Genomic DNA, 16778 nt, shown 5'->3' with positions numbered 1-16778 from the left:
CTCTCTCTCTCTCTCTCTCTCTATATATATATATATATATATAGAAGCTATAAAATCGGTATTTACTGTAGTAAATATTAAAGATGAGAAGATTTAAGCTTAAAATTAAATTCCCGCCATGGAGAAGTATTGTCTCTCTCTCTCTCTCTCTCTCTCTCTCTCTCTCTCTCTCTCTCTCTAGAAGCTATAAAATCGGTATTTACTGTGGTAAATATTAAAGATGAGAAGATTAAATTTAAATTCCCGCCATGGAGAAGTATTGGAACTTCTTCCTCGCTTGAGGAGAACAACAATGGCTGTTTGATTGACCGCCACCTCCCACCTCCTCCTTTCAAGCTCTTTTAAAACAGTTTCCTCATCTTTATTTCTATCAGTGTAATTGAGATAGAGTCTGCGAATTACAGGTAATTATATTTGCCACGTAATTTTGTGGTATTTCGAAAATTAACATGAGTTAACGCGAGAAGTACTTCAGGGAGTCAATATGGCTGACAGGTGTCAAGCCGGCAGTTGTTAAATTGGTCGAACCGGTTATACCAATTATTAACACCGGTACTGTTGACTGTGCTATTTGACCGGTATTTTTTGCATTTGGATGTTATGCGTAAGGTATGAATAAGCCCGGTGCTTTACTGTGCAATTGTGTAATTTTTTTGTAATGCAGAAATGTTTGGTACGGTTCTATTGGCAGTATGGGGTCAGGTGGCCTATAAGTGGCTTGTATAGCCTTATAATACTTGGGTATATAAGTAAATACATAATTAAACGTATAAAATATGAGGATTCTACATATCTGGTTTAGATCATTGAAAATTAGTTGAAAATGAAAATTAACTAAAATAGGTCAAGCCGACTTGGGCTAATCAGAAGAAAATGGGTTCATCCCGTTTTCTATGCTAAGGTAAAATTTATATTCTTTAATTTAATGATTTGTCATTTAATTTATATGCAAAGAAATTCACTAGTCAAAAAGATGATAGTTTAAGGCATTAGACCTAACCTGACTTGATTACCTTGTCTTCAATAGCTGTTCCTGGGGGGTGTTAGTTTGACGCTCATGTTTCTTGACTCAGTTTTAAGATACAATATACAGGTATGTCCATTTTCTGTAAGTGGAATTAATTATCGGAGCTTCATGAAACGAAGAGATGGAATTATGGGTAAAGTTTTACAAGTCCACAGGGTAGCATTTCTAACGGAAAATATATTTTTTCCTGTTGCAAAAATCGTTTCGATCGCATACAAACTGAACAACCAGTTTGACGAACTTAGAGTAGCCGAACTGGGTGTTGTTATGGTTGAAATGAAGGTGAAAATCAGTTAAATCATGTTATTAGGAAAACATAATTTGTTAAAATGTTTAAATATAATGGCTCTTGTTCCGCCGCCAGAAAACATGAACATCATGCTCGTATGTACTGGCAAGTGGTAATGTTGAGCTGCGCACGCTAACATTAGCAATGTTACGCTAAATATAATTGTTTTTTGTTCTGCCACTGGCTCGCTTCGCTCGCAAGAAAACAAAACATTCAGCTCGTATGTACTGGCAAGCAGTAATGTTGAGCTGCGCACGCTGAAAAAATAGTAAAAGTAACATATTAAAATGAAATTAATGACTTTTATGACTGGGACGACAAAGCTTGTAGGTCATCGGTGTTGTGACTGTGATGACTTAACTTCTATGAATGGGACGTGGTAAGTTGTTAATTACTGGGGTCTTGTGACTGGGACGTCGGGCATTGTGGGTCGTTTGGGGGTCCCCTGGCTGTTGCTGTATCGGAGACTGGCAATAAGAAAGATGTGCAATAAAGTATGCTGGGTAGTAGTGGGTAAAGAAAAACCTGGAAAATATTGCCTGAAATAATCAGTCTTCATTCCAGGTCTATGGACCCACTCCTTCACTTCTCCGCAGAGCCGTTCTGTATTTTCGGTATGGATGGTTGGGTCTTTGGGGTCGACGAAATGTTCCGAGCGGTTTACAGTTTGCGAGTAACCTATATCAGAAAGTGTGTTGTAGGCAGACCACTTATCGCTAATAATTACGCCACGTGGCTTTATATATTGTTGAATTAGAGGAATTAGGGCCGCAGCGTCATGTTTAGTAGAGGGGGAGGGGAAGTATAAGGGATTATAAAAACCACATTTTACAGTCACCAGAACATCACCTAACCGAATGTTTCCTACCTAACCTAACCAACCGAACCTAAGGTTCTCAACCTAACCTAACCTAGGAGCTGTATCCTTAGACTGCCGTATTCTTATCTTACCTGTCCCAACGTACTGCATTCACCCCTAAGAAATTTCTTACGTTTAATACCCCCAAAGACTTATTTGGCGCTTAACGGTCTCCCATGGTTGTATTTTGCGTTTCCAGAATGGGATTCGTCTATTTCAACAACTATACCGTCACCACCGGTCGCCTCTTGATTATCGAAAAAGTATTCCGTAACCTCCGAACAGAAACTTCGCCAATCGATGCTGGTTTTAGTGTATCATGATCCCAATATTTAAGTAAGAAATGGTTAACAAATAAAATTATCTTCCATGGGGCGAGGTGACTTTTCTAAAAATGTACCGTTATAGGCAGTAACTGTATATCCACATGGCCGTTTCTTCTTTGTCTTAGCTATCTTAGTTTCAATATTGCAGTAGTAGACGTGAATATCTTTCCCGTATGATAGCCACGAACAGCGCTTGGGACATTAAACGCTGGGGTATTACATTATGAGATTTAAGAAAGTTATCAACATTGGATGACGCATCAAAGAATCCACCATGAAATTTAGGAAAAGCTTTTAAGTACGGAATACTGCAGCCGCTACAAGTTTCTATAACTTCCATCGTAGAATACGCTAAAAGACTTCGCTTGAACTAACAAAGACCTGACTTGGTCAAAGGTTTCCACGGAGAAGGATTTGTTGAGAACGGTATGGAGAGATCACTTGAAGAGAGAAGGAAAGGGGCAAACTTTCCATACGTATGGGTTCGTGGGAAAAACAACGGAGTCTAGAGAGTAAACATGAATGAGCTAGAATGGGAAACTTGTCCAGAGTAAGTATTTATGTGAAATTTGGGCATGACAAGATAATAACAAAATGTATAAAGGAATAATAGCAAGATGAAATGGAGTGTGTAATGAATATTTAATGGGAATATAAATTGAGGTGATTTTATAAGAGGAAGAATAATAAAACGTGTAATTCTTAGGTCAAATGTAAAATGTATATGTGGGTATTACATAAAAGGAATGGTGTATTTGTACTGGATCAAGTGAAATACTTGAATAAACGGGGTGAGGTAGAATACTTGAATGTGGCAGGTAAAATGACGTAGTGGGAAAATTGGTAGGGGCTATCATCATCATCATCATCATCATTTCAGCCTTCAAAAGTCCTTTGTTGGATGTAGGCCTTCCCCAGGTTCCTCCACAGACTTCTATCGCAAGCTATTCTGTGCCACTGTAGCTTATGTTGGTCTAAGTCATCTCGCCAGCGGGTTTTTTGTCTTCCTCGGTTTCTTGTGTATCCTCGGGGTGTCCAGAAGGTTGTTCGTGATATCCATCGGTTGTCTGTCATCCTAGCAATGTGCCCCGCCCAGTTCCATTTGAGCTTGCTAATGGTTTCAAGGATATCCATTACTTTAGTTTTTTGACGTATCCATTTAGCTGTTTTTCTATCCTTCCATGTTAGATTTAGCATAATTCTCTCATGTGCCCTCTGCATTGTTCGTAATTTAAGGGAAAGCTTTTTTGTTAGATTCCAAGTTTCGGCCCCATAGGTGACAGTGGGGAGGATACACTGATCATAGACTTTCCTTTTTAAGATGATAGGAATCTTCTTATTTTTTAACACTGTACTGGCTCTTCCAAACGCTTGCCAACCGAGGGTTATTCTTCTTTTTATTTCGCTCTCTTTACAGGCGTCATGTAGAGAGATTCGTTGCCCTTGGTAGAAGTAGTTGTCCACTTCCTCAATTTGTTGGTTTTCAATTTCAAGTATGTCATCTGCATTTTCAGTATATTTATTGCTCATGACTTTGGTCTTTTGGAAGTTCATGTGGAGGCCAATTGATTTGCTTGCTTCATTTAGCTCGGTGAGCATATGTTGAAGCTCTTCTTTGGTGTGAGCAATGATAATGATGTCATCAGCAAATCTTAGGTGACTTAGATATTCTCCATCTATTTTTATTCCTTTTTCTTGCCAGTTGAGTTGTTGGAAAGCTCTCTCCAGGCAGGCAGTAAACAGTTTGGGTGAGCTAGTGTCACCTTGTCTGACACCTCTCTTGAGTTGGAATGGTTCAGAGTCCTAGTGGAGACGAATAAATGATGTTGCATGGTCATAGATGTGACAGAGTACATTAATGTAAACTGAGTCAACTCCCTGTTCTTCCAGCGCTGACATGACCACCTCAGTTTCAACAGAGTCAAATGCTTTGGTGTAATCTACAAGTGCTACTACTAGTGGTATCTTATATTCATTTGCTTTCTCAATGATTTGGTTTACTGTTTGTAGATGGTCAATTGTGGAGTAGCCTCTTCTAAAGCCCGCTTGTTCCCTTGGATGATTTTCATCAAGCTTTCCTACAATTCGGTTGGTGATAACTTTGGTGAAAATTTTATAAATAACATTAAGGAGGCTGATTAGCCGTTGGTTGTTCATGTCCCTGGGGTCGCCTTTTTTGTAGAGTAGAATGAGGATAGCTTTATTCCACTCTTCTGGCGTTTTGCTCTTCTTCAGACATTCATTGAATAGTCGTGCCAGTCTGACCTGGATTGGCTCATCAGCATCTGCTATTAGGTCTAACGTGATGTTATCTGGTCCCGGTGCTTTCCCTTTCTTCATTTGCTTGACAGCTAGTCTCACCTCGCCTGCTGTGATCTCTGGAAAGTGATGAGATGGGTGTTGATTTGCTCTTTCACGAAGATGGTAACGAGGTCTTTCTGAGGAGTAAAGCTTTTGGTAGTACTCTCTTGCTCGCATAGCTATTCCATCACGGTTGGTTGTAAGGGATTCGTCTTCTTCTAGCACCCCAGTGAATTGCAGCTTCCCTTGGCCGAGTTTTCTTTTTGCTGTTTTAAACCCTCTGCCTTGTTTGATGACATCTTCAATTATTTTTGTCATCCTATTGCTTAGGTCTTCTCGTTGCTTTTCTGTATAGTTTTGTTTAGTTCTGCTGCTTCAATTTTCTCCCTCACTGTTGATGGGGGCCTTGAGATTTCTCCGTTTTTTCATGAGGTTCTTTGTGTCTTCCGAGAATTTGCTGTTGTCAGAGGGTTTTGTGTCCTGGAACTTCTTTGCTACTTCTTTCAGGGGGATAATAATGTTATTATTCAAGTTTTCAAGATCAGTTTCATTACTGTATTGGTCTTCTAAATTTCCAAGAATCTCGTAGCGCTTTTTTAACTCTATCTGAAATGTAGATTTGAGAGCTTCAGGTACTTTGATATGTTCTGGTCTTAAGAAGAATAGTTTTTGCCTTTCTTGTTTGGTGTTGATTTGGACTTTGCATCTTACCATCCTGTGATCACTGCCTACATTGACTTGGTTCAGGACATCAACATTTTTAACTATGTTTGTCTACCAGTATGTAGTCTATTTCATTACGTGTTTCATGGTTTGGGCTTCGCCATGTCCATCTCTTGTTTTCACTCATTTGAAAGAATGTGTTCATGATCTTGAAGTTATGTGCTACAGCAAAATTTATCAAGTCATCTCCCCTTTCATTTCTCTCCCCATATCCAAATTTGCCAACGCAATCCTCATTCCCTTTTCCAATTTTAGCATTGAAATCCCCCATTATGATGATGTAATGGGCTTTGTTGTTATTTAGAGTGGTATATAGGTCATCATAAAAGTTATCCAGTTCCTCTTGGGATGACAATGATGTGGGAGCATATACCTGTATGATAGTTAGTCTGTACCGCTTTGAAATTCTAAGAGTGACACTAGCAACTCTGTCTGATGTGGCTGTGAACTTCTCAATGTTGCTGTGTAAGGTTTGCTTATGAGAAATCCAACACCATTTTGCTTGCTTTCCTTGCCACAGTTGTAAAGCAAGTGTCCGCTTTTAAGCATTTGGATTTTCTCACCTGGTCTTCTCATCTCGGAGATTCCGATAATATCCCAATTGATGTTCATAATCTCGGTTTCCAGGCTACTCAGGTGTATCTCTTCAGAGAGGGTTCTTACATTGTACGTAGCAATGTTAAGCACTGTTTTAGGGTTGGATAGTCACTTTTACAGCACACAGTCCCTATCCAAATCAGACTGTGTGGTTGGGCCTTGATTTAAATCCGCTGACCCAACAGGAACGGCCGAATTTTGTCTGTGGTGGTAACTCATTTGGGGAGATTGTGGGCCATACCCTGCCGCACTGGCCCATGGCAAGTTGGCAGGGGAAGAAATAGCGAGAAGTAAAGTTTGATAAGGGATTGGACAGTAAATATAGAGGGATGAAAGAATTGAGGGGACAGCATGAGAGAAAAGAATTGACTCCGGGGTTATAAGAGAAGAAATAATCGTATTGGTGGAGGCGGAGTTTATGCGTAGAAGATCGAAAACTGCTATGTACAAATGAACGAACGAGACCGACTACACCCGACCCGTAGAATGTCGACAAATAAATGAAAAATATACCGTTAGTATAGGATATACTGTAGATAATTAGTGTATTTTTTCATCGGTTTACTATACATTCAAGAAGGTAATGTATAGAGAAGAAAAGGCTTGTTTTACGTTTATATACCGTTTACCCAGTATGTTTTCTCAACCCAAAACCCCAAGTTCCCGCTAGGGGTCCCCCATTATCGGCGGATATAGATATATATATATATTTCTGAAACTATTCATTTCCAAGAGGAACGAGTGTCAATTTTTAAAGAGAACATACCTTTTTCTATAGAAAAAAAGTTTTCCCCCTAGGTTACGGTAACCTGAAATAAACTATAATAAAACCAATTTATGAACTGAAATCGGTTAGTGTAGGTGGTATAGTAACAGAAGATTTGTCAGCTACAATACGTGGCCGCTTGGCTAACGTGTGGAGTGTGGCGCTTATCATTTGCCAGTACAGATGGGCAAGGAGATGGTAGATACCGAGTGAGGGGAGCCAGGTTTAAAGGTCGCTCATGAATGGCGGAGGCAGGGGACGGTGGCATTGCCCGAGAGACTGACTTACGCAGGTTTTAAAGGTCGCTCATGTATGGCAGAGGCAGGGGACGGGGGCATTGCCCGAGAGACTGACTTACGCAGGTTTTAAAGGTCGCTCATGTATGGCAGAGGCAGGGGACGGGGGCATTGCCCGAGAGACTGACTTACGCAGGTTTTAAAGGTCGCTCATGAATGGCCGAGGCAGGGGACGGGGGCATTGCCCGAGAGACTGACTTACGCAGGTTTTAAAGGTCGCTCATGAATGGCCGAGGCAGGGGACGGGGGCATTGCCCGAGAGACTGACTTACGCAGGTTTTAAAGGTCGCTCATGAATGGCCGAGGCAGGGGACGGGGGCATTGCCCGAGAGACTGACTTACGCAGGTTTTAAAGGTCGCTCATGAATGGCCGAGGCAGGGGACGGGGGCATTGCCCGAGAGACTGACTTACGCAGGTTTTAAAGGTCGCTCATGAATGGCCGAGGCAGGGGACGGGGGCATTGCCCGAGAGACTGACTTACCCAGGTTTTAAAGGTCGCTCATGAATGGCCGAGGCAGGGGACGGGGGCATTGCCCGAGAGACTGACTTACCCAGGTTTTAAAGGTCGCTCATGAATGGCCGAGGCAAGGGACGGGGGCATTGCCCGAGAGACTCACTTACCCAGGTTTTAAAGGGCGCTCATGAATGGCCGAGGCAAGAGACGGGGGCATTGCCCTAGAGACTTACTATACCAGGGAGGGCCAGGCAATGGATGTTGATGCCTCAGCAGGTGGACCTGTGGGCTCCCCCAACTATGCTCACAAGGATGGTAAGGTTGCAGCTACTGAAGGAACTAGCGAGTTTGAGCGGGACTTGAACTCCAGTCTAGCGATCACCAGTCAATGACGTTACCTAATAGGCCACTCCAACCCTAAAAATGAGCAAAGAACTGAATCGATAAGTGTCAAGGGGGTGTACCACTATAAACATATGGTTTTAAGTGTGTTAGATGATGGATATGGTTAGGAAGGATTCCCATTTTCTGTGAGCAGGTCTGGTGGCCGAACAATTTGCACTTACAGATTTTGATTTATTTATAATACTTTATTTACTAGCAAAATGGCTAGTTTGGTATTTTTACCCCGCCAACGAAGTTTGACGGAGGTTACGTCTTACCGTCTTATCCCCTGTTTGTGTGTTTGTTTGTGAACAGCTTCCTGGCCACAATTTTAATCTTGTAGTAATGAAACCTGCAGGGATCAACTGTTATGTAGAAAGCCAGAAATGATTAAATTCTGGTAGAATGTCCAATTTACGTAATTAGCTGTAAGTTTGGTTATCAGTGTCACAGTGGCTTCAAACTTGGTTCATAAAAAGAGTATGAAAATCCACACGAATTGATACATGTTAAGGTCAAAGGTCTGGGTCAAGATGGAGCAAGAGGTCGAGAAATGAGCTTCCGCAAGGGAGGTCTGCACTCTACTGAGTGCGTAATGTTCCTTATTATTATTAGGAAAGCTACAACCTTAGTTTTGTTCAAAGGGGAGAGGGGCGTAATAACTTGCATGTCATTGTTTAATTTTGGGAGACAGGTTTTAGGAGTTACTGGGCATGCTGTGTTCCCCATCAAGCCCATAATCGAGTAATGTGCCCCAAATTATGGTTGGAAATGGTAAAGAAAAAAAAAGGAAGCAAGTAGAAACAATATATGGGATGGTATTTGGCTGGAAATTAGTCATATATTTACCCAGATTTTTTTTCTCGTATAGGTTGTTTTTGGATGAAGTATTGTATATTTTCTCTGAGGGGTGTGCGGCCACCTGTACGTATGATTACGGCTAACCTTGGATACGGCAGTGGAAGGGGGTTGCAGGGGCGTAACAAACCCCCCCCCCCCATTAGGTGAGTAGGTAATGACATGGCTTGTAGGTTAGGTAAGGGGGGGAAATGTAATAGTTGATGTCAATATTTAATCCAAATCGGAGGAACTGGCCGCTGATATACAAAGGCTCCTTTTTTTTTTAATTATGAGACTTGTCATTAAATTACTTTGAAGCAAATATAGCCATCGGTAATCTATGTGGGCTTAAGGATCAATTTTTAGAGCAGTTATAGATAGTCTGATACGGGTCGACAAAGATACCCCGTTTTATATTGAAGATCAAAGTTATATGGCCTAACCTAACCTCCCCTTCTTCCCTTAACCTGCGTCTGCATGTCCTTACTGGCCTTGCTATACTGTGTCTACCCTTAGCAAGAGGAGAGTAGCCACTGAACAATAATAAGTGTCCTAGGCCAGCATAGGTGAGTTGGGTTGGGGTTGAAACCCCCTATGAATAAGGTGGAGAGAGTCCTAAGCTGGTTTGGTAGGGAAACGTGTTACAGTACTCACTATTGCTGAGGAAGTAACCGTGAATATTTTCCTAAATTTATTGGGGTTGGGGTTGAAACCCCCTATGAATAAGGTGGAGAGAGTCCTAAGCTGGTTTGGTAGGGAAACGTGTTACAGTACTCACTATTGCTGAGGAAGTAACCGTGAATATTTTCCTAAATTTATTGAAGTAATTATTGTTTAGTAGTCATTGCTGTGATATTTTGAAATTTCATGAGAAATCTAAAACATAGTTGTTCCAACACGGAGTACTTACCTCGAACTACTTTCTTAGGAGTATCTGGGGATCTCATCTCTATCCGACCAAGAATTTTGCATAGTTCCCCCTATCAGAAAGTGTCCTCAATACTGACTTAAAATACATGAGAAAACTCCTAAAATCTCATGTTTCACGAGGAAAACCTAAAAACTCTTTCAAAGATGTCAATTTAATCACATTTTTGGCTTGGATAGTGAAGAAATTAAGCGGTGTTTTCACCTGTGGTGTTCCACCTAATTTGGCCTAGATTACAATTATGGTTTTAGGTGAAATTAGAGAGGTAAAAAAGTGTTTTATAGCTCAAAGCAAATTTAATGAAAGTCTTTTATGTGTATCTTGTACCAAAGGTATTGGGCATTGATCACCGGATGCCTTTTATTATTCATCGCCCAAATACAGGGATTAAACATGAGGTTGTCAGGTTACAAATGAGGTGTTCCTATGATGTGTCGGATGTCAGATTTATATACAGTACAGTATATTACATACTGTACTCTATATTGCATACTCTACCTAATGTTTCATGTAACACACAATGTACAAAAACATAAAAGAAAGGGAATGTAAAGAAAGGAAAAAGTTTTTGACAATGTAGACGAGACAACTAGAGCTAACGAAGACGTGGGCAGAGGTAGAAAGTAGAGGTAGTTCTTTTCTTTAGGTTATTTTTGTCACATTCTCAATTGAATGAAATTCTTTTGACAATTAATTGGGGTTTGAATATCGTGCTATGGTTAATTCAGAGGGGTCTGGCCCGAAACCATGTTTCCTATAGCAACCAACGTTGTCTCCACTCAAACATTTAAATCTAGTTTAATAGTGACAGTGTTGTGTTTACCCACTGCTTCAGACAGCACTAGTGATTAACAGTCACTTTTTATTTCGGCTCGGTCGGGTGTAGACGTGTCTCACTCTCCCGTTAACCTAAACTGTCGGGAATTAATTTCTTTTCGCTTTTTCTTTTTCAGGTGTGCCTACCTGTGAGGTCCAACCATATGCCACTCCGGGCCGTGAAGGACGCCGTTGCAACTCCTTCATGTCCTCGGAGGAGACAGATTCTCGCAGTCTCTGTCCTTCGAGCCGAGGTCACTCGTGTTCGAATTAATCTCTTTGTTTTGTGTGTCGGGAGTGGTCGCCCTCCCTGTGTGTGAGGTTTGGTAGGCAGAAGTAGTAGTTTAAAAGAGATTTTAGGGGTCAGCCTCGAAGGACAAGAAGTAGAGTACAAGTAGCGCCCTAATAATGCCGGGACAACCTCGTTTGGGGTCTCCTCCCATTGTGTCTACCCTAGAGGGGCAGTGAGGGAGCCCTCCGTGAGAGTCCCTCTCGGATGACGCTGTTTGTCGCCTTCGTCATCAAGTTTGTCAGTCGTCGTCGTGGTGTTCATCGTCATTAAGTCATCAGAGACTGTCATATATAATTTTCCCTGTAGTATAATTTTTCAGGAAACCTTATAATTAATATTTTTTCAGGAAACTTCAGAATTGATAATTTTGTTACATTTTATTTCAGAACTTTATTTGTTCCGTAACCGAAATACAAACCACGCTATTTACAAAGGGTTATTACTTTTAGCGTAGCTGAAATGGCGAGCCATTAGAATTTAACGAGGGTGTATTACCCCCGCGCTAGTTAGCGGGGGGGTAGGGGAGTGGTAGCTAGCTACCCCTCCTCCCCCTCACACACAGGTGAATACTCACTTTCACTTTTGGCTCGGACTGTGACAGACGTCTCTGTCTTGGTCCTCGCTTGGCAGCCATTGTCTGTTTTGTCTTTACTTAATCGCTTACTTTTCTTTTACTCAATATATATGTAAACATGTTTTCATGTTTGTATATATATTTGAGTATAGAAATAAGTAAGTTTCCTTTTCAGATGTGTGTGTGTAGTGTACGATATCTACGTGGAGGCCTCGGCAGTTAGGCCACCACGGCCTATTTTATGGGTTGCGATCGAGTTTGACTTCGGTCTTTCTCTCTCTCTCTCTCTCTTGAGGTCGTTCACCCTTTTACTATGTTTTACTACGCCCTTGTAGCTTCCTTCCCGTGTGGGTGGGGTTGCTACGCCGTACATTTTGTCTCAATTAGTTTATGAATCTAATTGTAGTTGTTAATTTTTCAGCTTGTAAAACGATTCCTTTCGGGGTTTTCGTTTTTTTCTTTAGTGTTCATTCATTTTTTAAATTACATAATTACATAGTTACATAATTATAATTGTTATAATTCTGTTTTGGTTACAGCTCTCCTTCCGCGAGTGTAAGTGGTTGTGAGGGCACGTGCCTGTTGTGTAATTCTTGTTCCTTTTCCTCGGGATTCCTCTTCGGAGCCTTCCCGGGGGAATGAATGTGTACTAATATTATTTGTTTTATTTTTTTACAGTTACCGATCTAGTTCGTTTCTGTAATATAGCAACGGTGTGAGCTGTCTGGTTGAGTCCTGGGGATTCGGCTGTTGCTGCCTCCCCCCTTGTATTGTCGTCAGGGGCGTGTCTCCTTCTACTGGTAGTACTCCCGTGTCGACGGACAGCTCTCCAGTTCATTTTAGAACAGTCAGGAGGCTTGCCTCCTTGGGCGGATAACTTTCCTTCCGAGGGAAGTTTTTTCCTGTCCAGGCTTGAGCTTTTCCTCTTTTGGGGGGTTCTTCTCTTGCCTTTTTTTCGTGCGACTATGCTCTTGGTGCTGAGCGGTCGCACCTGCAGTTTCGCTCAAGGGGCTGGGCAACTGCAGGGGCTCCTCTTCGGAGGATTGCCCCTTTTAGGTCACTGGCTGACCAGTCTCTTCCACGAAGTGTTTCTCTGTCGTTCGCGAGAGAGTACACTCATAGAGACTCCTCTTCGGAGGTTTCTTCTGTTGCTGTTGCTGTTGGCCTCCCTCGCCGTAAGGCCCTCCGTCCGCCTCGTCGTAAGGGCCTCTCATCTCCCTATAAGGGTGCTTGAGGCGCCTTTTTGAATCTCCGTTTGCAGCCTACAACTTCTTTTTCTCGATCTTCCGTCTTGGTGCAGATGGACAGCAGTCTAATCTCGTCTTCCGACGGGCAACGGTCTTCCCGACGGACAACGGTCTTCCCGACGGACAGCGGTCTTCCGACGGACATCAGTCTCCCGGCGGACATCGATCCCTTCGGGGCAAAGGGTTGCCCCCACGGGGGTTCTTCCCTTGCGTGTCAGGGTTTCCCTGCGCGCCCTTCTGTTCGTCAGCGCTCTCCTGTTCGTCAGCGCTTTCAAGATGATCTTCCCTGCGGTTCCTGTTACGTGCCCTGTGCGCCCACGTTCGCCCTCGCGATCTAGAACTTCGGTTCAGGTCGGGGTCAAGGACTCTTCTTCTTTGAGCAGGCTTCCACGCGTAGCCTTCTGCTCGTCAGCGATCATCAGCTCGTCAGCGATCATCATCTCGCCAGCGATCGTCAGCGATCATCAGCTCGCCAGCGATCTCCGGATCGCCCACGTGTGTTACAGCTGGCACGCCAACGTTCTCCAACACTTCTGAAGGAACATGGTTCGCCAGCTACTAGCTCAACTGCGGATGCTGATCGCCATCGCGCGACCCTCAACTGCAGATGCTGATCGCCATCGCGCGACCCTCAACTGCGGATGCTGATCGCCATCGCGCGACCCTCAACTGCAGATGCTGATCGCCATCGCGCGACCCTCAACTGCGGATGCTGATCGCCATCGCGCGACCCTCAACTGCGGATGCTGATCGCCATCGCGCGACCCTCAACTGCGGATGCTGATCGCCATCGCGCGACCCTCAACTGCGGATGCTGATCGCCATCGCGCGACCCTCAACTACGGATGCTGATCGCCATCGCGCGACCCTCAACTGCGGATGCTGATCACCATCGCACCCTTTCACGCGATCATTCACCTGCGCATGCTGCTCGCCATCGCACAACCCTGAACGATTGCCCGCTTACGCATGCTGCTCCTCATCGCACAACCCTGAACGATCGCCCTCTTGCGGATGCTGATCACCATCGCACCCTTTCACGCGATCATTCACCTGCGCATGCTGCTCGCCATCGCACAACCCTGAACGATTGCCCGCTTACGCATGCTGCTCCTCATCGCACAACCCTGAACGATCGCCCTCTTGCGGATGCTGATCACCATCGCACCCTTTCACGCGATCATTCACCTGCGCATGCTGCTCGCCATCGCACAACCCTGAACGATTGCCCGCTTACGCATGCTGCTCCTCATCGCACAACCCTGAACGATCGCCCTCTTGCGGATGCTGATCACCATCGCACCCTTTCACGCGATCATTCACCTGCGCATGCTGCTCGCCATCGCACAACCCTGCACGATTGCCCGCTTACGCATGCTGCTCCTCATCGCACAACCCTGAACGCTCGCCCTCTTGCGGATGCTGATCACCATCGCACCCTATCACGCGATCATTCACCTACACAGGCTGCTCGCCATCGCTTACCGCCAGCGATCTTCTTCACCTACGCGGCAGCACGATCCCTCGCCGTCACGCCCATTCGCCTGCGCGCCCGCGCGATCGCTCGCCTGCGCGCCCGCGCGATCGCTCGCCCGCGCGATCGCTCGCCCGCGCGATCGCTCGCCCGCGCGATCGCTCGCCTGCGCGCCCGCGCGATCGCTCGCCTGCGCGCCCTCGCGACCGCTCGCCTGCGCGCCCGCGCGACCACTCGCCTGCGCGCCCGCGCGACCATTCGCCTTTGCGCGACCGTTCGCCCTCGCGCGACCATAGTTCGCGGCGAATTCCACAGCCGGTGGTAGCAGCAGGGACGCGTGCTCCTAGGCGGCACTCGGGATCACCTCCATCCAAGCACAGGTTGGTAGTGCAGGACGAAGACAGGTCAGTACAGCATTCTTCCCACCTTCTTTTCAGGCAGGAACCGTCGTGTCCTCTCCAAAGGATCGCCCGATCCCTTTCACCTTAGCGAGGATTTCGGACTCTTGTGTCCTTGGAGCAGCAGACATGGTTTGATCCGCTGGCACGGGCGTTAATGAGGTTTATGAAACCAGCACTCACCGGCCAGGGTAACAAACCAGCGGCTGTCTCTCCTACGCTGAAGAGAAAGAGAGGAGTGGACTTCGTGGTGACTTCCCCCAGGGCGAAGTTGGTTCCCAAGAGGTCGGTCTCGAGGGTCCCCTCTCCTGCACGAGTACTCTCTCCTTCTCCCGCCCTGGAAGGATTTTTGGCGGGGGGGCTTTCCGTTGAAGATTTCTCCATCGGACAAGGGGTGTCTGCTTACCTCTTCCTCTGGGAGCTTACCAGGTTCTTTCCCTCCTCGGTTACGGCCCGAGGTTTGGTTCAAGGAAGCTACAGGAAGATCAAGGGTACTTTCCTCCTCTCGAGCTCAGGCACCTTGGCCTTTCGTCGTTAAGTATCTACTTGCGGACAAGCTCGATGTTGTACCATCTGGACGCACTGACTGAAGGCTTCCTTCGGGTGTCTCATCTATGGAGGTCAACGACCTCAGACACCCTTCCATCCTTGAGAAGAGTTTTGTCTTTGCCCAAGGACAGAGACTTAAACATCTGCTGTGCGGAGTAAATCGACTTCCGGTTTCACTCCTCCAAGGCGCTTTCTTCCAGACTCTGCAGGACTCCAGCTCCCTTTTCTTTCAACCACGTCGGCCTAAGTTATCGGCTACGACAACTGGGACAAGGTGTCCAATTGTAGTTTCCTCCTGTCAGGAACAGATGGCACGGGAGACTCCCCCGGGGGGGCATAGTCCTAAAAGGAGTTCACGAACTCTAGGATTGCAGGTTTTTTCGCTGGGAGGATGCTTAAGGTTACTCATCCGAATGACAGCTTCCCGATGCCCATTCCCGCACAATCTCTGTGAGTAGCCAAGGATATCGCGCCTGCCGTCTCTGTCAGCGAATTCAGTGTCTCTGAACCTCTATGCCATAGCATCAGCAGAGTTGCCCGGTTGGGCAGAATGATCCATACCTTAGACGAAGGTCTTCCTTAGGATCATCGACGGCTTCACCCCCGGCCCCCTCAGTCGATCCTTTCTTGTAAGGAAGGATCTGAGAGGGGATGTCCATAGTCGACCTCTCAGCCCTGATCAAGTTTGTCGAACAAACTTCGGCCAGCGTAGACCAGCAGAATCGATCAGACTGGTAACGAGGCGACAGGACTCCTTTAACCCTGGATCGGAAGGACGGGTACTTTCAGTTTCCATTCCATCCATCTTCCAGGGTGCTCGTCGAATTCAGCCTAAACTGCAAGTATTCCTGCTTATGATGCAGTGTGGCTATCCCGCCGTGGCATAGCAGGTTTGTTTCCCCAGAGAACTCTCCCTGCCTTCCTCTTGGCCGCTCAGGTGCAGACTTCCGCCTCCTCTGCTGTTTGGAGGGCTGGTCAACTCCGGTAGGCTCGGGTTTCGACCTTCTTCAGCGCCGGGAAAAGCTTCCGAATGCTGACCATGAGTGTGGGCTCATGGTATTTTGCTTGGAGCCTTCTCTTCCTCTGCCTCAACATCTGGAGTATCTGGCCATGATATTGAGTCAACCGCCTTACCACGTTGGAACCCCGCTTCTCGTCCGTCCAGCGAGGTTAAGCAACGTCGGTACTTGGATGGGTGGCCACCTGGGGACGCCAGATTCTGTTACCACATCCTCCGAGCCTTCCTTTCGGTTCACCGTGGCAAGACTGAGGAGAGTCGCAGTACCTGTTCTCAGTCAAGCAGAGTTTTCAGCCCTACCTTGGAACGTTTCCTAGTTCTTCTTTCCTCATTGACCCGTTTATAGTCCGAACGGTCGCCTCAGGATAAGTTCCATGTGGGGCGATCCAAGTTCCGGTGGCTTCAGGCAATGTTTAACCGGACTCCCTGGCCCTATGGGACCAGCGGAACTATTAAACCTGCAATGGGTGTTGACCTATGGAGCCTCTTGATGGTAGTGGATATTCTCGTCCTTTCCCCACATTCTTGATGCGGTTCTCGGACTCGTCAAAGGAAAGGGGGGGGGGGCATGTTCCGGTCCAGGCCTATGGTCAAGACCTGAAGGATACCTCTCCATCAT

General features: G+C 45.6%; 1 long non-coding RNA gene across 2 annotated transcripts in view; it reads left to right on the top strand.

Annotated features, from left to right (window-relative positions):
* Nucleotides 1-256: 256 nt before the first annotated feature.
* Nucleotides 257-16778, top strand: part of LOC137660151 (uncharacterized) — a 33904-nt gene continuing 17382 nt past the window's right edge. The window contains exon 1 of one of the 2 annotated variants that reach the window (XR_011047634.1): nucleotides 257-404. This is a non-coding gene — a long non-coding RNA (uncharacterized lncRNA). The remainder of the gene's footprint in view (nucleotides 405-16778) is intronic. The other variant, XR_011047635.1, reaches the window with a different exon arrangement.

This window comes from Palaemon carinicauda, chromosome 20 (genome assembly GCF_036898095.1).
Source record: "Palaemon carinicauda isolate YSFRI2023 chromosome 20, ASM3689809v2, whole genome shotgun sequence".
NCBI classification, from domain to species: Eukaryota; Metazoa; Arthropoda; class Malacostraca; order Decapoda; family Palaemonidae; genus Palaemon; species Palaemon carinicauda.
Note: the sequence above shows the minus strand (reverse complement) of the source record. Positions and strands in the feature narration are given on the sequence as shown.